This window comes from Macaca thibetana, chromosome 14 (genome assembly GCF_024542745.1).
Source record: "Macaca thibetana thibetana isolate TM-01 chromosome 14, ASM2454274v1, whole genome shotgun sequence".
Classification (NCBI taxonomy): Eukaryota; Metazoa; Chordata; class Mammalia; order Primates; family Cercopithecidae; genus Macaca; species Macaca thibetana.
Genome location: NC_065591.1, coordinates 69,107,015 through 69,127,097, shown reverse-complemented (window position 1 = coordinate 69,127,097; position 20,083 = coordinate 69,107,015). Strand labels below are relative to the sequence as shown.

The 20,083-nt window shown below is 41.7% G+C and overlaps 1 protein-coding gene across 6 annotated transcripts in view; it reads left to right on the top strand.

The window, feature by feature from the left end:
- The first annotated feature begins 3,254 nt into the window (after window positions 1–3,254).
- Window positions 3,255–20,083, top strand: part of PAK1 (p21 (RAC1) activated kinase 1) — a 147,977-nt gene continuing 131,148 nt past the window's right edge. For 4 of the 6 annotated variants that reach the window (XM_050757474.1, XM_050757472.1, XM_050757473.1 and 1 more), the window contains exon 1: window positions 3,255–3,420. The gene's annotated coding sequence lies outside the window, so the exon portion shown is untranslated. Of the gene's footprint in view, window positions 3,421–4,949; window positions 4,954–20,083 lie in introns of those variants that run through there. The other 2 variants (XM_050757478.1, XM_050757483.1) reach the window with 2 other exon arrangements.

Sequence of the window (20,083 nt, the reverse complement as noted above, 5' to 3'; positions counted from 1 at the left end):
TTTCCAGAGGCTCCAAGGGAGGATCCATTTTCTTGCCTTTTTCATTTTTTGGAGTCTGCTCCCAAAAGCTGGGGAGTCCCTTTCCCCAAATCCTTAATTTAGTCACATCTGCAGAGTCCTTTTGTCATGGAAGGTAACATATAGTTCCCAGGGATTGGAATGTAAACATTCCATTGGATGAGCCAATGGAACACTGGATGAGCCATTATTCTGCCTACTGCAGAGATCACGAAAAGACAATCCAGATCAGAGTCAATTTACTGGGTTAGGATCCTGGGTTAAGTTACTTAACCCCTCTGTGCCTCAGTTCACTCATCAATAAGATGGGTGAGGATAACAACAGTATCTACCTTAGAGGGTAGAGGTTTAAAGACAGTGTTTGTAAAGTGCTCAGAACAGTACTTGGCACATAGTAAGCACAATATGAACATTTATTAAATACATTTCTTTTGAGATGGAGTTTCGCTCTTGTCTCCCAGGCTGGAGTGTGGTGGTACAATCTCAGCTCACTACAACCACCGCCTCCTTGGTTTAAGTGATTCTCCTGCCTCAGCCTCCTGAGTAGCTGGGATTACAGGTGCCTGCCACTATGCTCGGCTAATTTTTGTATTTTAGTAGAGATGGGGTTTCTCCCTATTGGCTAGGCTGGTCTCAGACTCCTGACCTCAGGTGATCCGGCTGCCTTGGGCTCCCAAGTGCTGGGATTACAGGTGTGACCTACCACGCCTGCCTTATTAAATATATTTTAACAACGTATTGATTCTTAGTATATGTCAAGCACTGTTTTAGATGCTGAGGATACGGAAAGGCATATGACTTGCTGTCAAGGAACTCAAGAAATCAGATACACAAATGCAGTTACTGCCACAAAAGGCATAGAAATACTATAGGATTACAGTCTTGTTAAGGCTTAGGGAAACTTTAGAAATATTAGTCGAATGAATACGAATATGAATGACATTTGAGCTCAGCTTTGTACAATGAATAGGTGTTGGCCAGTCAGATAAGTAGGGAAGAGCTCACAGACATGAAGAAATGGGTATTCAAATAACGTTAATATTTCAGTGTGCCTGGAGCAAAAAATAAATGGTGTGAGGCAAAGCTAGAAAGGCTAGTGTAAGCAGTCAGGTAGTAAAGTGCCAAGTTCAGGATTTTGAACTTTATCCTGAAAGCAATAAAATCCTTTCGGTGTTTAAACGGGAGGATGTCATCAGATTTGTGCTTTTATAAGGCTGCTCAGGTAACCAGTGGGAAAAACAGATTGAATTTGAAGGGACTAAAGGTTGCTCCAGTTGTTCAGGTGGTGGTACTAGAAGATGACGCAGGCAAGGACTTGAAAAATATTTAGGAGAAGCTACAAGACTTGGTGTCCAACTTGATATGGATGTTGAGAGAGGAAGAATGAGGATCTATTAGTACGTCTAGGTTCCTGGCTTAGGGGATTGCTGAATGGTGGCTCATTCATTGAGAACGGAAAGGAACATAAGCAATTTTGGGGGGGAAATTTCAAAATAATAATTTTTTTGGGGGGGAGCCAACATTCTAAAGGGCTTGTTACTATTACTATGGTAAAACTGAGGCTTAGGAAGACCTAGTTAAGGTACTACTTATTATTACAGAGAAATGACGGCTTAGAAGTGTTAAGGTCCTATCACTAATATTTGAACAGCTAGGATTTCAAGCAAGGCAATCTGATCCCGGACTCTCAGCCTTTCTAATGCTGTCTCAGTTTCGCACATATTGAATCTGAGGTACGACGAGTATGCAGGTAATGCTGCTCGGAAGGTATTGGGAAATACACAATCTGAGCTCAGGAGAAAGCTTTGGATCGAAAGTATCCTCCACGGTAAGAGAAAAAACGTGAAAGGAAGCCCATTCTTTTCCTAAGTGATTCTCCCACCTTAGGTGTGTGCTGCCATGCCTGGCTAATGTTTTGTATTTGGGTTTTATTTTTCTGTAGAGATGGGGTCTTGTCATGTTACCTTGGCTGGTCTCAAACTCCTAGGCTCAAGTGATCTGCCCACTTTGGCCTCCCAAAGTGCTGGGATTACAGGCATGAGCCAAGGCACCTGGTCTGGCCTCTTTTTATTAATCTTTCTTAAATGTATGTATAAGTCACATTGATGTCAATGTTTGATATTAGAGGTGTTTTGGTCTTTAGAAGTTTGGTGATGTCTTGTGACCAGAAATATGCCACAGGAACTTAACTCTTGTTTATATCAATTCACAATCCTATATCAGTTCACAGTAGTTCAAACTTCTCCGTTATAATTTCTTTGTCTTCCTCCCATCCCCGTCCCCTCTCCCACCTCCCACACAAAGAAAACATAATACACGTCTGGCTCTGCGATCACACAACGTCGGATAGTTTTCAACTTCAGCCCTTGACAACGAGTTTATAGATGCGGTGGTGCTTCGTTAACCTGAAGAGGATCCTCAGCCACGGAAGTTAGCCGTCTTTCTCCATCCTGGCTACACCATTAGCCCTCCCAGAAATAGTCCCAAAATTGTCTGGTAGAAATGCTGCACGGAAACTGCCGGCCAAGGACAGCGGACCGAGAAGAGTGACGCGACGCGATGACGTCACGCAGCAGCCGGGTGATTCCCCAGCCTCTGGCGTCACGCGCCGATGACGCAATCCCAGGCGTTCGCCCTTCTGCAGGCCAGGGTTTGGCCTCGCTCCTACGGGTCGGTCAGGCGCTCCCCGCCCCCTCCCACCTGCGGGAGGCGGGGCGGGCACGGCTCCGCCGGAGCCACCGCCGCGCCGGGGAAGGGGAAAGGCCGGGGGGGAGGGAAGGGGGAAAGGGCGGGGGTAAGGGGGAAGAAGGAGGAGGAGGGGAGCCAGTGAACTAGGCGGTCAGGCCCGCCGAGCGGCGTACAATAGCGCAGTTGTAGGCGGGGGAGGCGGCCCTGCCGCGGCTGCAGCCGGAGCCGAAGGTGGCGGCTGCACAGTAGACGCCCCCTCACGGCTTCCCCCACACGCTCCCGCCCCCTCGTTCGCCTATTGCGCCTCCCTCGCAGGCTCCGCCGTCCTCCTCCATAGACGCTTTCCCCCTCGGACTCTTATTCCCTTTTTCACGGAGCCCCGCGCTCTCGTGAGCCCCCTCGAAGAACCTGGTCTCCGCATCCAGTTCCCATCTCCTGCCTCAGAGGCCATCCGAGCTCTTCGCACCTCGCCCCTCAGCCCCCCACCGTTGCCCCCGCCCCGCGTCGCCTCGCTCCCTGCCGCCCCCCCATCATCCCTTCCCTCGCAGTTCCCCTGTCCTGAGGGGATCCCCGGCACTGGCGGCGCGGCGGCGGCGGCAGGAGGGAGAAAGTGAAGCGGTAGCTCGCACACACTCGCGCCCTCACTCCCGGCTCGGCGGCACCCACCATCGGGAGGAGGAGGAGGAGCCGAGAGGAGCTGAGCGAGCGCGGAAGGTGAGAGCGGGCCTCCCGCCCGGTACCCCTCGCGTCCCGGGCTGCCAGGGTTGGGGCGCGGGGGTGGGGACGGGTGGAGTAGGGGTCTGGGCCCATTTATCTCGCGTGGCGGGGCCGGGCGCTTGGGCCGGCGGAGGCGCCAGGTAAGGTGAGGCGGGCGTCGCCCAGCGAGGCCCGCTCCCGTCGGGCCAACAAAGGCCCCCCGTGCGCTCACCGGCGGGGTCGCGGGTCTCAGACGCCGGGCGATCGAGAGACCCGGGAGAGGGAAGGGGCGGGGCGGGGCCAGGCCAGGCTGGGGCCGGGAGCCCCCACGGGTACCGGTCCGGGACCGAGTCCCTTCCGAACTTTGCAGTCCTGCAGAGCTCACCCTGTCCCACTACGAGGAGGCACAGCAAAGCGGCGCCCCAGTTCCTTCTGCATGGAATAAATGACCCCTTCTAGGCTTGGACAGTCACCTTTAGGGTTTTACTCCCTGAAAAATAAGGGCTGGTAGGACTTGACTTACGCAGCCCCTCCCCCACCGCGGAATATTCTGTAACTTGGGAAGTGAAAAACAACCGGGAAAGGAGATTTATAGTTATTTTATGTTCATTAATCCATTTGAAAAGACATGATTGTTGTAGTCTTCGCTATCCTATTTCAACAATACACATTACTGGGAATGTTTTGGAAGAATACTTGAGAAGTAGTGGGTTGTGAGCAACGTCCTTGGTTTTTAAACCCCTTGGATAATTGTTCTACTCTTACAAAAACTGAACAGTGAAGGGAAGGGTTAGTTCTGTGGTTACTAATAAAAATTCAGATTCGTTAGTCTTGACTTTAAGAATTGTTCTTGAGAAAAATCTTTAATTTTGCCTCCTACATTTGTGGGTTCTCTTTCAACTCTGTCAGGAGAAAGTAGGAATTATCAGTACAGATACCTCATCTCTTACCTTGTGGCTTCATCTACTTCTTGTGTGACCTTGAGCAGGTCACTTCCAGCCTTAAAAGCTCCAGAAGTTTGGTTTTATGCCCCAAAACGGGCAGGTAGCAAGCACCAACTCAGCTTTCAAGAGTCCACTGAAGAATTCCCACACTGTGAAATCTTTGCTGGCCTCCATCCTGTCCCTCCTCTCAGACAGAATTGACTTTTTCCCATTGGCCCGGTGAGATTTCTACCACAGCACTTATAACATTTTGGTTCCTATTTGGAAAATTCTAAATCACGTGCGTAGAACCCCCCCCCCCCAACTAGCAACTATGCCTTTCAAAAAGGGTTTTGGGAACATTGACGCTGAAAACTTCCCATACTTTCCCTGAAGTTTATCCATACGCTTAACTACGTGAACTCATGTGTCTGCCTTGGTGAATTTGCTAATTCAGTCAATTCATTTATCCAACATTACTGGAGTTTGGAGAGCTACTATGTTTCAGGCCTCTTGCTAAGGCTATGGGGATTCAGTCTATTAAGATATTCCCTGTCTTCAAAGAGCTCAAAGTCTAATGGGTGAGGTAGACAAGTAAACAATGAAGGTCTGCCCTAATCTCTGGGGGACTCCAGTTGTACAGGTAGTAGTGTGCAATAATTGAGGCTGTTGGACCTGTTTTACAAGTCTTCTCTTGGCCAAAGTGAGTCCTGCAGGGAAGGTGACCTGCCTCATCCATAAGAGGGCATTTGGTAAAAAGCTTGTTCAGTTCAATTCAATATACATTTACTAAGCGCATGTTTTGAGTCCCTGTGCTAGGTTTGAAGGAAGCAGTGCCTCAAAGGAAGGTACTGTGCATCCAGAAAGATTTCCGTGAAACAAAACCTTACCACATCAATGCCCCCTACCCCTGACTCTTCATATTCTGAATATAAATTTCAGACTAACATGGAATAAGAAACTCTCAGGCATCAGACCACTGCCTGCCTTTGCAGCCTCACTTTCTGTGGCTCCCCTGCCACTCTCATCTTCGCTTTTGCATGTTCTGTTTTCTTCCTGGATGCTTCCCTTCCACCCTTTACCTGCCTGTGGAGGTGTCCTTGTTGGGCCTTTGCGATGCAGTCCCTTAGTCTCTCCTTTTCCTGCGTAGAATGAGTTGCTCTTCCATCCTCTGGCTCATACACATACCACTCTTATGGTCTTCTATAGCACTCTATTGTAATTACTTGAGTTTGTGCCTTTTTTCGGTAGCCTGTGAATTTCTTTAATAAGCCCTTTAAATGATTCTGATGCTTGCTAAAGTTTGAGAACCACAGGGTTAAAAGATCTGCTCTTGATAAAAACAAGCACCCTGCCAGCTCCCGCTGTCCCCTGTTTTTCTTCCATAGCACTCACTGCTTGACATCATCCCATCCCATCCCATCCCATCCCACCCCACTCTTGCCAATAGAATGAAAGCTTCCTGAGACTGGGAAGTTTTGTCAGTTTGGTCATTGCTTTAATCCTAGTGCCTAGAATAGTGACTGCATATAGCAGGCGCTCAAGTATTTGTTGAATGACTAATATAAGATGATTTAATCCTATGTATTGCTAGCTGCTACATTGGGGTTTTACTAAAGAACAGTTCTCAGAATGAATAGGAATCATGGTCCAATATGCGAATCCAAGGGGATCCTCACATTTTTGGGGGATTCATTTTAGGTTGAGCTTTTCCCTTCTACATCTATGTGTCTCCAGCCAAAGCCTGCAAGAATTTTTAGCCCAGTCTTTTGTTTGTTTTAACCACCACCTGAAAACTGCTGTTGCAATATCCCAAGCCAGGATTGTTTCCTGGGAATTTGCAACTTGGTTTTGCAAGTCTAAATGAGCACTCTTAACTTTTGAGTCTTTTAACTTAAAACTGTCTCTTCCTGGTCTCCTGTGGTTTTTGTCTTTCTCTAGTGCTCTATAGGGTCTGTTTGACTCCACACAAAGGTTTCCCTTCCTTGTGAAGCTCTTAAAATGCTTTGTTTCTTTCACTTTCTTATTAGCCCTAAGATACCATGCCCAGTTTTCTCCTTTCCTAGCTTCCTTCTGCGAGAGTGACTTCATTTATTCATCCATTTACTATAAAATTATGAGTCCTCCTCTACCATGTGCCAGACCCTGTGCTGGGCAGGATGTTCAGCTATATACAAGAGTGCAGCCCAAGTCTTTAAGGAGCTAGAGATAGTATGACATGATAAGTGCTGAAATGAAGAGATGAAATACAGGGGTGAAAAAAGGTGGTATATGATCATAAAGGTGGGAGAAAGCTGCCTTTCTATTTGTTTCCCTCAATTTAGGAATGATTTGTTAAACAAGCATCATTTCGACAGGCAGACTTTTAAAAAATTTTAAGAGGTCATGGGCTTTGTTGGGGAAAACTAAAACAAAAATCAAGGTAGAATCAGCAGTTGCCAATTTGAGACATTAATTAATTCTGTTGTTGCTGGTTTTAATGATTTTTGTGATCCCTCTCCATGTTATTTTTCAAAATGATAACCAGAAAGTGGGAGAAAAATATTTCTTTTTGGCATAGTAAAGAGACAAGTTTAAGGTTATCAAAAGAATACATCTCACTACAGTTTATTGTATATTTTTGAAAAGCTATAAACGTAATATGCATCTAAAAACAGAGGCTTTTGACTTTATGATGAAGAAATGATAAATGTTTGAAGTGATGAATATGCTAATTATCCTGATTTGATTATTACACATATACATATCAAAATATCACTCTATCCTATAAATACATACAATTATTACATACCAACTAAAAACAAAAGGAAAAATGCATTGATTCAAAATTAATAGTCAGTATATTCAAACTTGAAGATAAAAAATTTAAAAACATTCTCCCACACCAGTATTTCCTCCTTCTGGGTCTTTTTGTATGCCAATTATTAAAAAAAAAAAAAAAACATATCTTCACAGATGGTGTTTTAATTTCTAAGGGGTAATGTAATTTGTAGTGGGGGAAAATGAAACCCTGGAAAAGTTAGGAGACCTTCTTTAGTGTATGTTACTGCATGACCTTGTAGAAGTAATTTTTATCTCTGTGTTTTGTCCCAACTATAAAATGGGGATAGTAATGGTTGCTACGACTAGTTTACAGGATCATGAAGCAATTAAAATAATGACTATAAAGGAATCTTTGAAAAGTATAATTTGCTTGTTAGTTGTTAGGTGGTGGTAAGCTTACTAAAAATGACTTACATTATTGAATACCTGTTCTGTACCAGGCCCTACATGAGATGTTTAACATGTTCTTTTTAACCCTCAGAATAACCTTATGAGATGATTGTTGGTATCTCTGTATCATAGGTGAGGAAGCCTGAGAGTCATACTAGTAAAGGGAGCTTATTTGAGGTTTTGCTGCAAGTAAGTGGCAGACCGACAGTTCTAGTCCATGTCCATCTGACTCCAGCAGCTATGTGCTATTTTCAGTACACAGGCTGATTTTAATTTTTCTGCACAGAGGATATAGGAATGTTTTGCAAATAAATATATTGCAGTGAGAGTTAAAGTTTCCATTTAGTATGGGTTTTTTTGTGTATTAGAAGGCTTGGTGAAGACAGATTTACATTCATTACATTTATCATTCATACAGGAAAAATAATAACATCTTTCCTGGATGTTATTTTGTTCAATCTTCATAACAGCCCTATGAGATAGGTATTCCCATTTTACGAGTTAGGAGGCTGAGGATCATATTAATAGAAGTCTTGGCTTGCTCAGAGGCACATCATTAACAAATGCCTGAATATTCATTTTAAACCACATTTTAAAATTCTAAGTGTAGTACTTTACTTTGCCGCTATAACATATAGCCTTTTAAACTCTATCAAACTAAATTTTGGGGCACTAGACATGTCCTTTTAAATTGGTTCCTAATCTCTTTAGCTTCTTCTCCCTAAGAAAACCCTGACTGAAGTCCACAGTTTGAATTAGAAAGGATACTTGCTGATAAAACCCTATGTCAGATGGTCATGATGTTGCAGACTTAGAAGATAATACTTCTTTACTGAAGCCGCCAGATCAGGCTTTATCCAGTATTTGGAATCACTTGTGCCTGAATATTTCCCTGTGCCATCATAAACTTATTAACTTAATGTACTAAATTTTTCTACCTTTGTTGTGAGCCTTTTCTTTCATGAATATCTTCTTCTTCTCTCCCATTCTTTTAGTTTTTGAGATGGGGAAAGTCATGTATGTGCTAGGCTTCTCCGGACTATCCCTTCTTGAGGAATAGTGTAGTAGTAAGTCTAGAAAGAGCCAGAGGTTCATTCATCCCTCATGAGTTTGTGTGGTATTGATTGACTGTAGAATTCATCTAATTCTTAGTTATAAAAAGTCAATTATGTCTTGGCTTTTGTTCCTGGAGTCAGGGTTAGGTAATTTGCATGCAGGATTGGGAAATCCATTCTTGTTTATGGACTGCTTTCTTTTATTACTTTTCTACTTCCAGCCTTCTCCAATATCTCTTTACCTTTCAGACTGTAAGTACTAACTGAGGCTGGCAAGAGCATTTTCTCCTTTATAGAATCTGCCTTTTGAATCTTTGGGGATGGCAGATGACAATGACAGTGTATGCATGGCTTCCACCCTCATCTGCCTGCCTGTATCTTTAAGGTCCAGCTTTCCTTATTTCCTCCTTTATTCCCACAAAGCTAAGATTGATGTCTTCCTCACTGGAACCCTCGTTCTCATAGTACTTTGTGTATTACTGCACTTTCCAAGGGAGGGTATAAGGAAGAGCACAAAATTTAAAGTTAGACAAAGAGCTACTTGGACATTTATTTAAATCTCTATTTGTTCATTTGGAAGAAATAATACCTAACTTACAGAGTTCTTGTGAAGATTAAATTAGTAATATATGTAAAAGTGAATTGTAAGATACTGAGCTATATAGATGTTAGGTAGAGTAGTTGTAATTTTATGACTATGATGGTGTATAGCAGTGGTTTTAATTTTGGCTGTGCACTTGAATTACTTGTGAAGATGTAAAAGAGTTGCCTTGGCATCTCTATTTTGAAAGGTTTATAGGTGATTCTTATATGCAAAGTTGAGAAGCACTGTCTTATATTACAATATTTTGCATAAATGTCTTACGTAAGTATTATATGAAAAGTAGTATTTTTCTTGCCATTTTAAGTTCCTTCATTTGCTAAATAAATACTATGCATCAGGCATTGTCACAGGTTCTGAATAAACAGATGAATCATAGCCTCTACCCTTGAGTTTATAGTTTCCGGGAGAAACAGACATGTGCATAGACAATTACACTACATTGAGACAAAAAATGACAAAAATATGGAGATAAATGCAAGTGCCATGTGAACACAGAGGAAGGGCATCTGCTGCACTTGAAATGGAGGTGGACTGGCAAGCATTCTTAAAGGAGGTGACATCTAAGATGGGTTCTGAAAAATGAGCAGGGGTTAACGAAGCACAGTCAGGGAGGGTTGAGAAGAAAGGGAGATGATGGACCCTCTCGAAAGAGAGAGCAATATGTGAGCAGAAGATTTGAGAGCATGTTTGGGGAGCCCTGTGTAGTTTAGTATGCTTAGAAGATAGGGTGTAAGGTGGGGAGGGGTGAGAGCAGAGAGGAGGCAGGGCCCAGATGATGAAGGGCCTTTTGTATAATGTACAAAATACTTTTACTGATATTATCTGACTTTATTCTTTGGACAATTCTCTGGGTTAGCTAGGACAGGTGTTGTTTCATATTCATTTGATAGAAAACACAAAGAGGTTAATTGACTTTCTGAGGCTACACAGCACAGCTAAGATCTGAAGCCAGGTTCTTTTGATTGTTCAGTACATCATACTTTTTCTTTTTTTTTTTTTTTTTTTTTGAGACAGAGTCTTGCTCTGTGACCCAGGCTGGAGTGCAGTGGCCAGATCTCAGCTCACTGCAAGCTCCGCCTCCCGGGTTCACACCAGTCTCCTGCCTCAGCCTCCCGAGTAGCTGGGACTACAGGCACCCGCCACCTCGCCCGGCTAGTTTTTTGTATTTTTTTAGTAGAGACGGGGTTTCACTTTGTTAGCCAGGATGGTCTCGATCTCCTGACCTCGTGATCCGCCCGTCTCGGCCTCCCCCAAGTGCTGGGATTACAGGCTTGAGCCACCGCGCCCTGCCCGTCATGCTTTTTCTATTACACTATAGCCATCTTAGACCTTTGTGGTGGTGTAGAGATCAGGTAAACTCTGTGGATACAGCAATTGTATGTCATCACAAATGACAGCAATTTGTAAGCTGTAACATGCTAGACTGATGTGGGCTAACTCATTTTACAGATGAGGAAATTTAGGAGCAGAGATATCAAGCTGTCATTTGAAGACTTTTTTTTCTTTGAGACAGAGTCTTGCTCTGTTGCCCAGGCTGCAGTGCAGTGGTACGATCTCGGCTCACTGCATGCTCCACCTCTCGGGTTCACACCATTCTCCTGCCTCAGCCTCCCGAGTAGCTGGGACTACAGGTGCCCACCACCACGCCCGGCTAATTTTTTGTATTTTTAGTAGAGACAGGGTTCACTAACTTAGTTTCACTGTGTTAGCCAGGATGGTCTCGATCACCTGACCTCGTGATCCACCCATCTTGGCCTCCCAAAGTGCTGGGATTACAGGTGTGAGCCACCGCGCCTGGCCTTGAAGACATTTTTAAAAATTATTACTGTGTAACCACAGCAAGTCACTTAACCATCCTGAGACTCAGTTTTCCTTAGCTGTCATATAGATGTGTTGAGTTTGATGCCAACTTCTTAGCTCAAATATTTTGACAGTGATTCTTAACCTTCTCACCTACTCCTTGCCCTCACTTTTTCTCTGTAATACAAAAGGACATAGTCCATCAGTAACAGTATTTCACTATGGAAATAGTTCCCAGTGGGCTAGAAGAACAAAATTTAAATTTCCAGTTTGGGGGACGGGTGAAGAGGGACTTGGTATAGTTGGAGGGGCTCTTGGTTCTTCAGTTACCTGTTGGAGAATTACTGTTAATATTTTATTTATTTATTTTTTTGAGACAGAGTCTTGCTCTATCGTCCAGGTTGGAGTACAGTAGCTCCATCACAGCTTACTGCAGCCCTGCCCTACCAGGAGCAAGCAATCCTCTCACTTTAGTCTCCAAGTAGCTGGGACCACAGGGGCATGCTACCAAGCCCAGCTAATTTTTGTATTTTTTGTAGAGACAGGGTTTTGCCATGTTGCCCAGGCTGGGCTCAAGTGAACTGCCCACCTCAGCCTCTCAAGATGCTGGGATTACAATACTTGGGCCTTTGCCCGGCCCAAGAATTACTATTTTATAACGTTCCCTCCCACTTACTTTCTCATATGGAATTATCTGACCAGTCCAGAGTCTGAGATTTTTTTGGTATCCAGGATAGATTTTGCTTAATTTAATAAATTATGTATGTAATTTGTAAAGTAACTTAAAAAAATAAAGAACCAGGTGAGCAAAATTAGAAAACCCATCGTGGTAGACTTTTGAAAAGTCTAAGTTTCCTGGACTTTCTAGAGATTATATATAAGATTGTATATATAATTTTTGTGCTTTACTGTTTTCAAAACCCTTTATATAGAGTCTCATTTAACTTAATTCTGTTCTTAAGGCATATTTTTATAAATGAACAGAAGTTAAGTGGCATGATTATATAGCTGGGAAGTTGCAAACCGGAATCTTTAATTCGTATTTTCTGTCTCCACATCTGGTCACCTGCTCCTTATCATTCGGGTGCTGCCCTGACCAGTGGCACTTTTTAAAAAATTCTAGGTTCCTAGGAGAATGGTAAAATATATTTATAGTTTCCTCTGACTCTTTCAAAGAATCATTTTTTTCCTATCCATTGCTACTTGCTGGACAATTGACTTAGTTGACTGTGTGATAAAGGTTCCAGGACAGTTAGGAATGGCTGCTGAGTATATTGTTCTTCACTCACACACACACACACGCGCACGCACACACACTTTCACATATGTGCCAATCCAATGCAACTGAACCTGACTTACAGTGGTTCAACTTAACGATTTTTCGACTTTATGATGGTGTCAAAGCAGTATACATTCAGTAGAAACCATACTTGGAATACCCATCCAATCACTTTCAGTGCAGTATTTAATAAATTACAGGAGATATTCAGCATTTTATTATAAAATAGGCTCTGTGTTAGATGATTTTGCATAACTGTAGGCTAATGTAAGTGTTCTGAGTTTGTTTACGGTTGGGTAGGCTAAACTATGATGTTTGGTATGTTAGGTATATTAAATGCATTTGTGACTTAAAGTATTTCAGCGTAAGTTGGGTTTATCAGGTCGTAACCTAATTGTAAGTCAAGGAGCATCTGTAAAACTCTATAGTGCTTCTATTTATTCCTTAATTAGACTACACATATTTATTGATTTCTTCCTGTGTGCCAAGCTTTTGCACTTAGTACTAAGGATACAATCATAAATAATACAGGCATGGTCCTTGTCCTTGCTCTTACAAAGATTATATTCCAGAGGGTAATACAGAGAAAAGTAAGTAGATATACAAGTGCACAGTTGCAGGTTTTGCTAAGTCCTACAAAAGACTAATGTAGAGAGTTTTGGAGTGATAAGGGAAAGACTTCATTGAGGAAATGATGCTTTTCAACTGAGATGTGCATGATAAATAGATTTTAGTCATGCAGAACATTGAGGGGAAAAAGCATGTCAGGCAGAGGGAACATTTTAAATGCACAAAGACCCTGAAAGTAGGTAAAAGTTTAGAGATGTGCTGCTCAGTATGGTGGCTACTTAGCCAGTGTGGCTGTTGAGCACATGGCTGATTCACATAGAGATGCACTGTAAGTGTAAAATACATACCAGAGTTTGAAGACAATACTGAAAAAATAATGTAAAATAACTCATTAACTTTTTATATTGGTTATATGTTGAATTGTTAATATTTTGAATATATTGGGTTAAAATGTATTTAAAAATTAATTTCACCTTTTTACAAACTTTAAAATATGGCTACTAGAAAATTTAAGATTACATATGTGGTTTGTTTTTAAGGCTAACATTATCTTTCAATTGGATAATGCTGGTTTAGCTCAACATAGAGGAACTAAAAAAAAGGCCATTATGGCTGTTGTATAGGAAGCAAGAGTAAATGGTCTGAGATGAAGTTGGAGTGGTATGAAGAGACCTTTCAGAATGCTACCCTGTGTAATATCCTAGTTAATCCGAAGGGACTGAGGGGATTATCAAGTCTGATTTTATATATTGAAACAGTTAGTAATTGCCAAAGTCTCTCTTCTCTCTAGAGTGCTAGAATGAGGACATGAGCAAGCACTTTCAGCATAGTTTCTTGGGATTAGAATGCTCTATTTCATTGTCAGCTAAAACAAGTAAATGAATATTGATGAAGAATAAATTGATTAATACAAGTTTCCAAGTGGTCTTGAGACTGCCTCTGGGTATCTGTCGTAAGTGGACCCTCTCAAAGACTGAATTTTTCATAAAAATTTTCCTGTAGGCTGACTCTTCTTGAAACTGTTTCATTTTATACTGTATTTCTTTAATTTTATGTATGTTAAAAAAATTTTTAAATAAAACATTGGCAGGGGAGTATGTGCAGTGAACACCTATATGCCTGTTATTTAGACTGTGTGGTATTTTGCAGTTTGCTTTATTGCATGTCTATATATCCCTTGATCCATTCATTAACCTATCTTATTTTGAAGTGTTTCAAAGTAAGTTGCAGGTATCAGTACACCCTTAAACACTTTAGCATCCATATCATTATTTGCTTACATGGAACTATACTCTTACTTGATACTCTGTGGCGTTATTTGATGAATATCTGTGTCTACCCTACTAGACCCTACACTCCAGAGAATCATTTCTCTTTAAGGCTTGGCACCTTTAAGAGAATGAGTTTTAACATACTACCCGTTTTCTTAAAAGCCCCGCCCCCCGCATCTTTTTTTTTTTTCTCACTGTTGTATCCCCAGTGCCTAACCTATAATAGGCACTCAACAAATATTTTTTGATTGAAAAAATGAGTGAAAGTGGAGCCAGAATTCCAACTGTGGTCCACATGACTTTTTTTTTTTTTTTTTTTTTTTTTGAGGCACATGACTTATTTTTTTTTTGGGGGGACGGAGTGTCGCTCTGTTTCCCAGGCTGGAGTGCAGTAGCGCAATCTCGGCCCACTGCAAGCTCCGCCTCCCGGGTTCACGCCATTCTCCTGCCTCAGCCTCCCGAGTAGCTGGGACTACAGCCGTCCGCCACCGCCCTCGGCTAATTTTGTGTGTGTGTGTTTTTAGTAGAGACGGGGTTTCACTGTGTTAGCCAGGATGGTCTGGATCTCCTGACCTTGTGATCCACCTGCATCGGCCTCCCAAAGTGCTGGGATTACATGCGTGAGCCACCGTGCCTAGCGATGGGACGTGGAAAATTCTTTGTTTTTGTTGAGACGAAATCTCCTTCTGTCTCCCAGGCTGGAGTGCAGTGGTGCGATCTCTGCTCACTGCAAGCTCCGCCTCCCGGGTTCACGCCATTGGCCTGCTTCAGCCTCCTGAGTAACTGTGTCTACTGGCGCCGGCTGCCAGGCCTGGCAGGACGTGGAAAATTCTTAAAGTCGATCAGCAGCTACTTTGCTACTCTGGATCTTTCTTCGTTTCCTTTAAGCTGAGGAATTACATGTTACTGAAAAATGGCATTGAACTGAGACCCTTGAAGGCCTATTTGCCTTCTAGTGGGTCAACTCTTTTTAGTATTATCCAAGGCAGTGTTTCAAAATTGGCTGTTTTCTTTTAGATTAGTATGGGTTTCTTTAAAGGGCCACACAAGCTTAACATGAATAATGTTACTAACTTTGTTCCATTAAAAATAACAGGGCTGGCCGGTCACGGTGGCTCACTCCTGTAATCCCAGCACTTTGGGAGGCCGAGGCGGGCGGATCATGAGGTCAGGAGATACAGACCACCCTGGCTAACACAGTGAAACCCCTATCTCTACTAAAAATACAAAAAATTAACCGGGCGTGGTGGCGGGCGCCTGTAGTCCCAGCTACTCGGGAGGCTGAGGCGGGAGAATGGGGTGAACCTGGGAGGCGGAACTTGCAGTGAGCCGAGATCACGCCACTGCACTCCAGCCTGGGCGACAGAGCGAGACTACGTCTCAAAAAAAAAAAAAAAAAAAAAAAAGGCTTTGTTTCACAAACTTTTGTAATACTATTAATCAATTTAAAATTTAGTTATGATGCCATCCTGGCAACCCTTTTTTATTTCCTTTTTTGGTATATGTAGACATACATAAACATACATGTAGTCGTAATCATAATGTAGACCTAAGTTTGTTGTTTGCCCTTTTTTCTTGACTTATACACATTTCTCCATGTTACTCTTTAGTCTTCATTGTAAAATTTAAGATGATATTCCATAATTTACCTAAAACTATTGTATCAGTCAATGTTCTACTGGAGAAACAGAACCAGTAGAATAATTCTTTCTTTGGGAAACTTTAGTTTTGCTCTTAAAGCCTTTCAACTGATTAGATGAAGCCCACCGAGATTATGGAGGATAATGATCTTTACTTAACGTCAACTGCTTGTAGATGTTAACTACGTCTACAAAATACCTTCCTGGCAACACCTACATTAATGTTTAATTGAATAACTGGGGACTATCGCCTAGCCAAGTTGACACATAAAACTATCAGGTGTAGGTTTTTAGGTTTTTATTTTCCTACTATAAATTATACTGTAATTTTACCCATAACACTACATATAGCTTTCTTCTTTCAAATATTATTTTTTTAGAATAAATTTCTATAGGTGGGATTACTGGATCAAGGGGTAGAAGACCTAATGGACTCTTGACAGGATTTGACATTTGCAAACTGAAAATACCACTACAGCCTTTCTTTTGATGATTTCTTCAGGAATTGGCCCATTCAACTGATTCATTTACTTTTTCCACAAGCCTAGTTTTCTGCCTGTTTTCCATCTCTGGAAATAATTGCATACTTTTCTTCAGTATTGTCTTCAGTTTTCTTCTTCTTCTGCCACTTTTTTTCTGCCGTTTACCTCTCTCTGCCCCCACCCTCCAGACTTTGCCTCATATATCACAGATAAAATAGAAGCTTCATATTCCTACTTAGGATTTACTTGGATTTGTACCCATTCCTTCCTTTGCCCCTTCTTTTACAATGAAAGAAGTGATTCTGTTCTCTTTCCTCATCTCTTCTTCGCTTGCTCCTCCAAATGTTTCTAGATTGTTTCCCATGGTCCCATCTTAGACTCCTCACTTTACAGCATCCTTAAATTTTGCCTTCTGAGTTATCCTAAGCAGCCTTCAAATATTCTACTTAAAGGAAAATAATTTTCCTTTTCTTCACCAAAAAAAAAAAAAGTGCTCATGAGATCCCATGTCAGCTTCTAGATAAACCCTATCTCTGCTTTCCTTCAAAGCTAGTCTTCTTTAAATAGCTATTTACAACTATTTACCTTACCTCCTATTTATTCTGCAGCCTACTCCCCTCCTGTCTCCACAACCCCATCATAACTGCTCTTGCTAAGGCCATTAATGATGCTCATGGTGCCAAACTTACTTTTTTTTTTTTTTAAAGCAAGCAAACAAACAAAAAACTTCTTAGCCACAGATGTACCTAATAATCCTGTACCTCAATGGCTGGCTGACTGGCTGACTCCCTCGCTTCCTCCCTCCTTCCCTCCCTTCCTCCTTTCCTTCTTTTTTTTCTTTCTTTCTTTCTTTTTCTCTCTCCCTTTTTCCTTTTCATCTTTTTTTTTTTTTGCCTATTCTACAGAGTTTGTGAAAGTCTGTCTTGCCTCAGGGCCTTCACACCTGTTCTTTACCCTTGGTTTGCTGTTCACAATTCTGGCTTCTCCTTCTCGTTCAATAAACAAATATTCATTATCTACTGTAAACCAGGACCTTTCTAATCTAAAGAAGAGCCCCTCTGTTTTCCTCTTACAGCACTTTGTTATTTTCTGTAATGGCATTTATAATGATTTGTGATTCTATATTTATTTGACTGTTGGTTATGTCTAGACTTTTAGCTCCATGGAGTCAAAAGTCGTGTCTTTTGGTCACCATTGTACCTCATCACTTAGTACAGTGCTTGGAACACAGTGAGGCTTGTAAATATTTGCAGAATGAATAAGCTCATGTTATCAGTCCAATGGATTATCAAGCCTTGTTAGTTTTATCTCTGAAGTTTTTTTTCCAGTTTATTTTTATTTCTCTATCCTTTCTGCTCTGATTTAGACTTTAATCATCTCTTCCCTTGACTTTTAGTAACCTCTTAACTAGTGTCCTGGCAACTAGTCTTTCTGCCCTCTTATTTATTCATTATTCTGCCTGGAGTAATATTTCTGATCCTGTCACTGTTCTGCCCAAAAGCCATCAGTGTGTCTCCATTGTTTATAGGATAATATGTAAATTAGTTATTCAGGGAACTTAACAATTTGACCTCACCTACCTCTTCAGCGTCTCTTCTGACCCTACTCACTCTCTCTAAATAGATGGTTTCAGTTTCATTCCATTTCATATCATATTACCCTATTCCCTCAGCCTGGAATTCTGTTTTCCTCTATGCTTTTAAAACTCTTTATTCCTCAAGATACGACTTGGTTGCCAGTTCTTCCATGTAGGCTTCCCCAGTTTTCATCCTCCCATTCATGATTTTAAGTTCCTGGAGGGTAGTACTTTGTTTTCTTCTTTGCTGTATCTTCAGTATCTTGATAAGTGCCTGGCAGGTAGTAGGCTCTTAATAAATATTTGTTGAATGATTGAATACAATAGTTTACTGTTGCACTCCCTCGACATATATTCATCAGACTTTCTTGAATTTTCATAGTACACTCTCCCCATCCTTTGCGCTATAATTAGTATTGAAGTTCATTTGTTATCTATAGGGACTTATAAAATTAGCCCCCACTCAAACATCCCTCCCTGCTCACCAGCAAGGTCTGTACAGTCACCCCTCTTTGTCAGTAAGTGCTTTTCTAATGGTAGGATTATTAACATTGAACAATATAATACAAATGGATTCTAAAATGAACATTGAAAAATTTTAGGAAGTTGAAATAAGGCAATATTGGATAATGGCCTGAATCACACACAAATCACTGACAAAGGAGGATTAGGTAAAGTTAGACCGATTTAAAATTGAAGGGAAAATTAACGTGGGTAATGAGATAACAGGACATTCAGAGGACAATGATTTGAGTAACAAAGGATTAAAAGAGACCCTTGGGAAAAATTGATGAAGCTCTTGAATATTTTTATAAAATTGATCTTCTTATCAGTATGTTTTGAAAGCCAAATGTGAAGTGACAGATGTTCATTGTTCTAAGAATTAGCTTTGTGGGCAATGTAGCAAGTTTTATTAGGAATTATAAAAAATTTAAAATGTTTGTCTTGATAAATTAAAGGCCCCATCAACATTTAAAAAAAAATTTACTAAGAAATTTTGGTCCCAGGCCAGGCGCGGTGGCTCAAGCCTGTAATCCCAGCACTTTGGGAGGCCGAGACGGGCGGATCACGAGGTCAGGAGATCGAGACCATCCTGGCTAATATGGTGAAACCCCGTCTCTACTAAAAATACAAAAAACTAGCCGGGCGAGGTGGCGGGCGCCTGTAGTCCCAGCTACTCGGGAAGCTGAGGCAGGAGAATGGCGTAAACCCGGGAGGCGGAGCTTGCAGTGAGCTGAGATCCGGCCACTGCACTCCAGCCTGGGCGACAAAGCGAGACTCCGTCTCAAAAAAAAAAAAAAAAAAAAAAAAATTTTGGTCCCTTGTCAGTTAACTTTAAGTGGTATTTTTGGATAGTAGTTACCTTCACGTAACAAGAATGCCCTCTGTATATGCTCATTCCTCCATTAGATTTAGTTCCCTGAGGTTGGGATTGTGTTTTTTAAATTATATTCCTATGATGGCTGCATCAGAGTCTGGTACCTCAGAGATGCCTCATAAATGCATAGAGATAAGAAGTGAATAATAATTGCAGGGACTTGGTAAAGGTCCTTGAAAGGTCTTGTCTGGTACAGAGCTTATACAGCAGGTGTATGGTAGCATTTGACTGTCATGCTTTGTTAAGACCAAAAGGAAAACCTCTCTTACTCTTCCTTTTGCCAGCTCCTGCCTAGTGTGTATTTTAATATTCAGAATCTGTTCTCTGCCTCAATAGCTGTTATTCTCATTGTAATTCTTCCTGGAGATTGAGATGGAAATGAGAAAGGCTTTGGGCTGCTAACTGGGCGTCCACATTCATGAGAACTTAGAAATGAAGAGGGACCAAATGCCATGCCTGACCTAGACAGCTTCAGGTCAGCCAATCATTGCTTTCCTGCCTCTCCCTTTGTTCTCTGTGCCTCTAGCCTCCTATCTGCTGGAGGTTTGTGCTACAGCTGTTTATACCAATTAATGTAATGCTAATGCGATCCTTAATGAAGCCATGGAAGCACATGGTCACAGCCAGTGGATAAGAACTGCAGAGCTGTAGCCTTCAAAGCACCTTTTTACTAACAATTGGACCAGGCACCTGAATATCTTTTCACGTTGTTTTTGAAACCATGGAAACAGAAGTTGAACACGACCTTAGTTTTGGAAGTCTAACAGCTCACTTTATAGAATAAGGAAAAACAACGACAGAGGTGATGAACTTCACGCCAAATTAATAATTCCATACCTCATATTTCAACAAGGCTGTAACATGTAAATATAATTTTCTTTTCTCTGTGT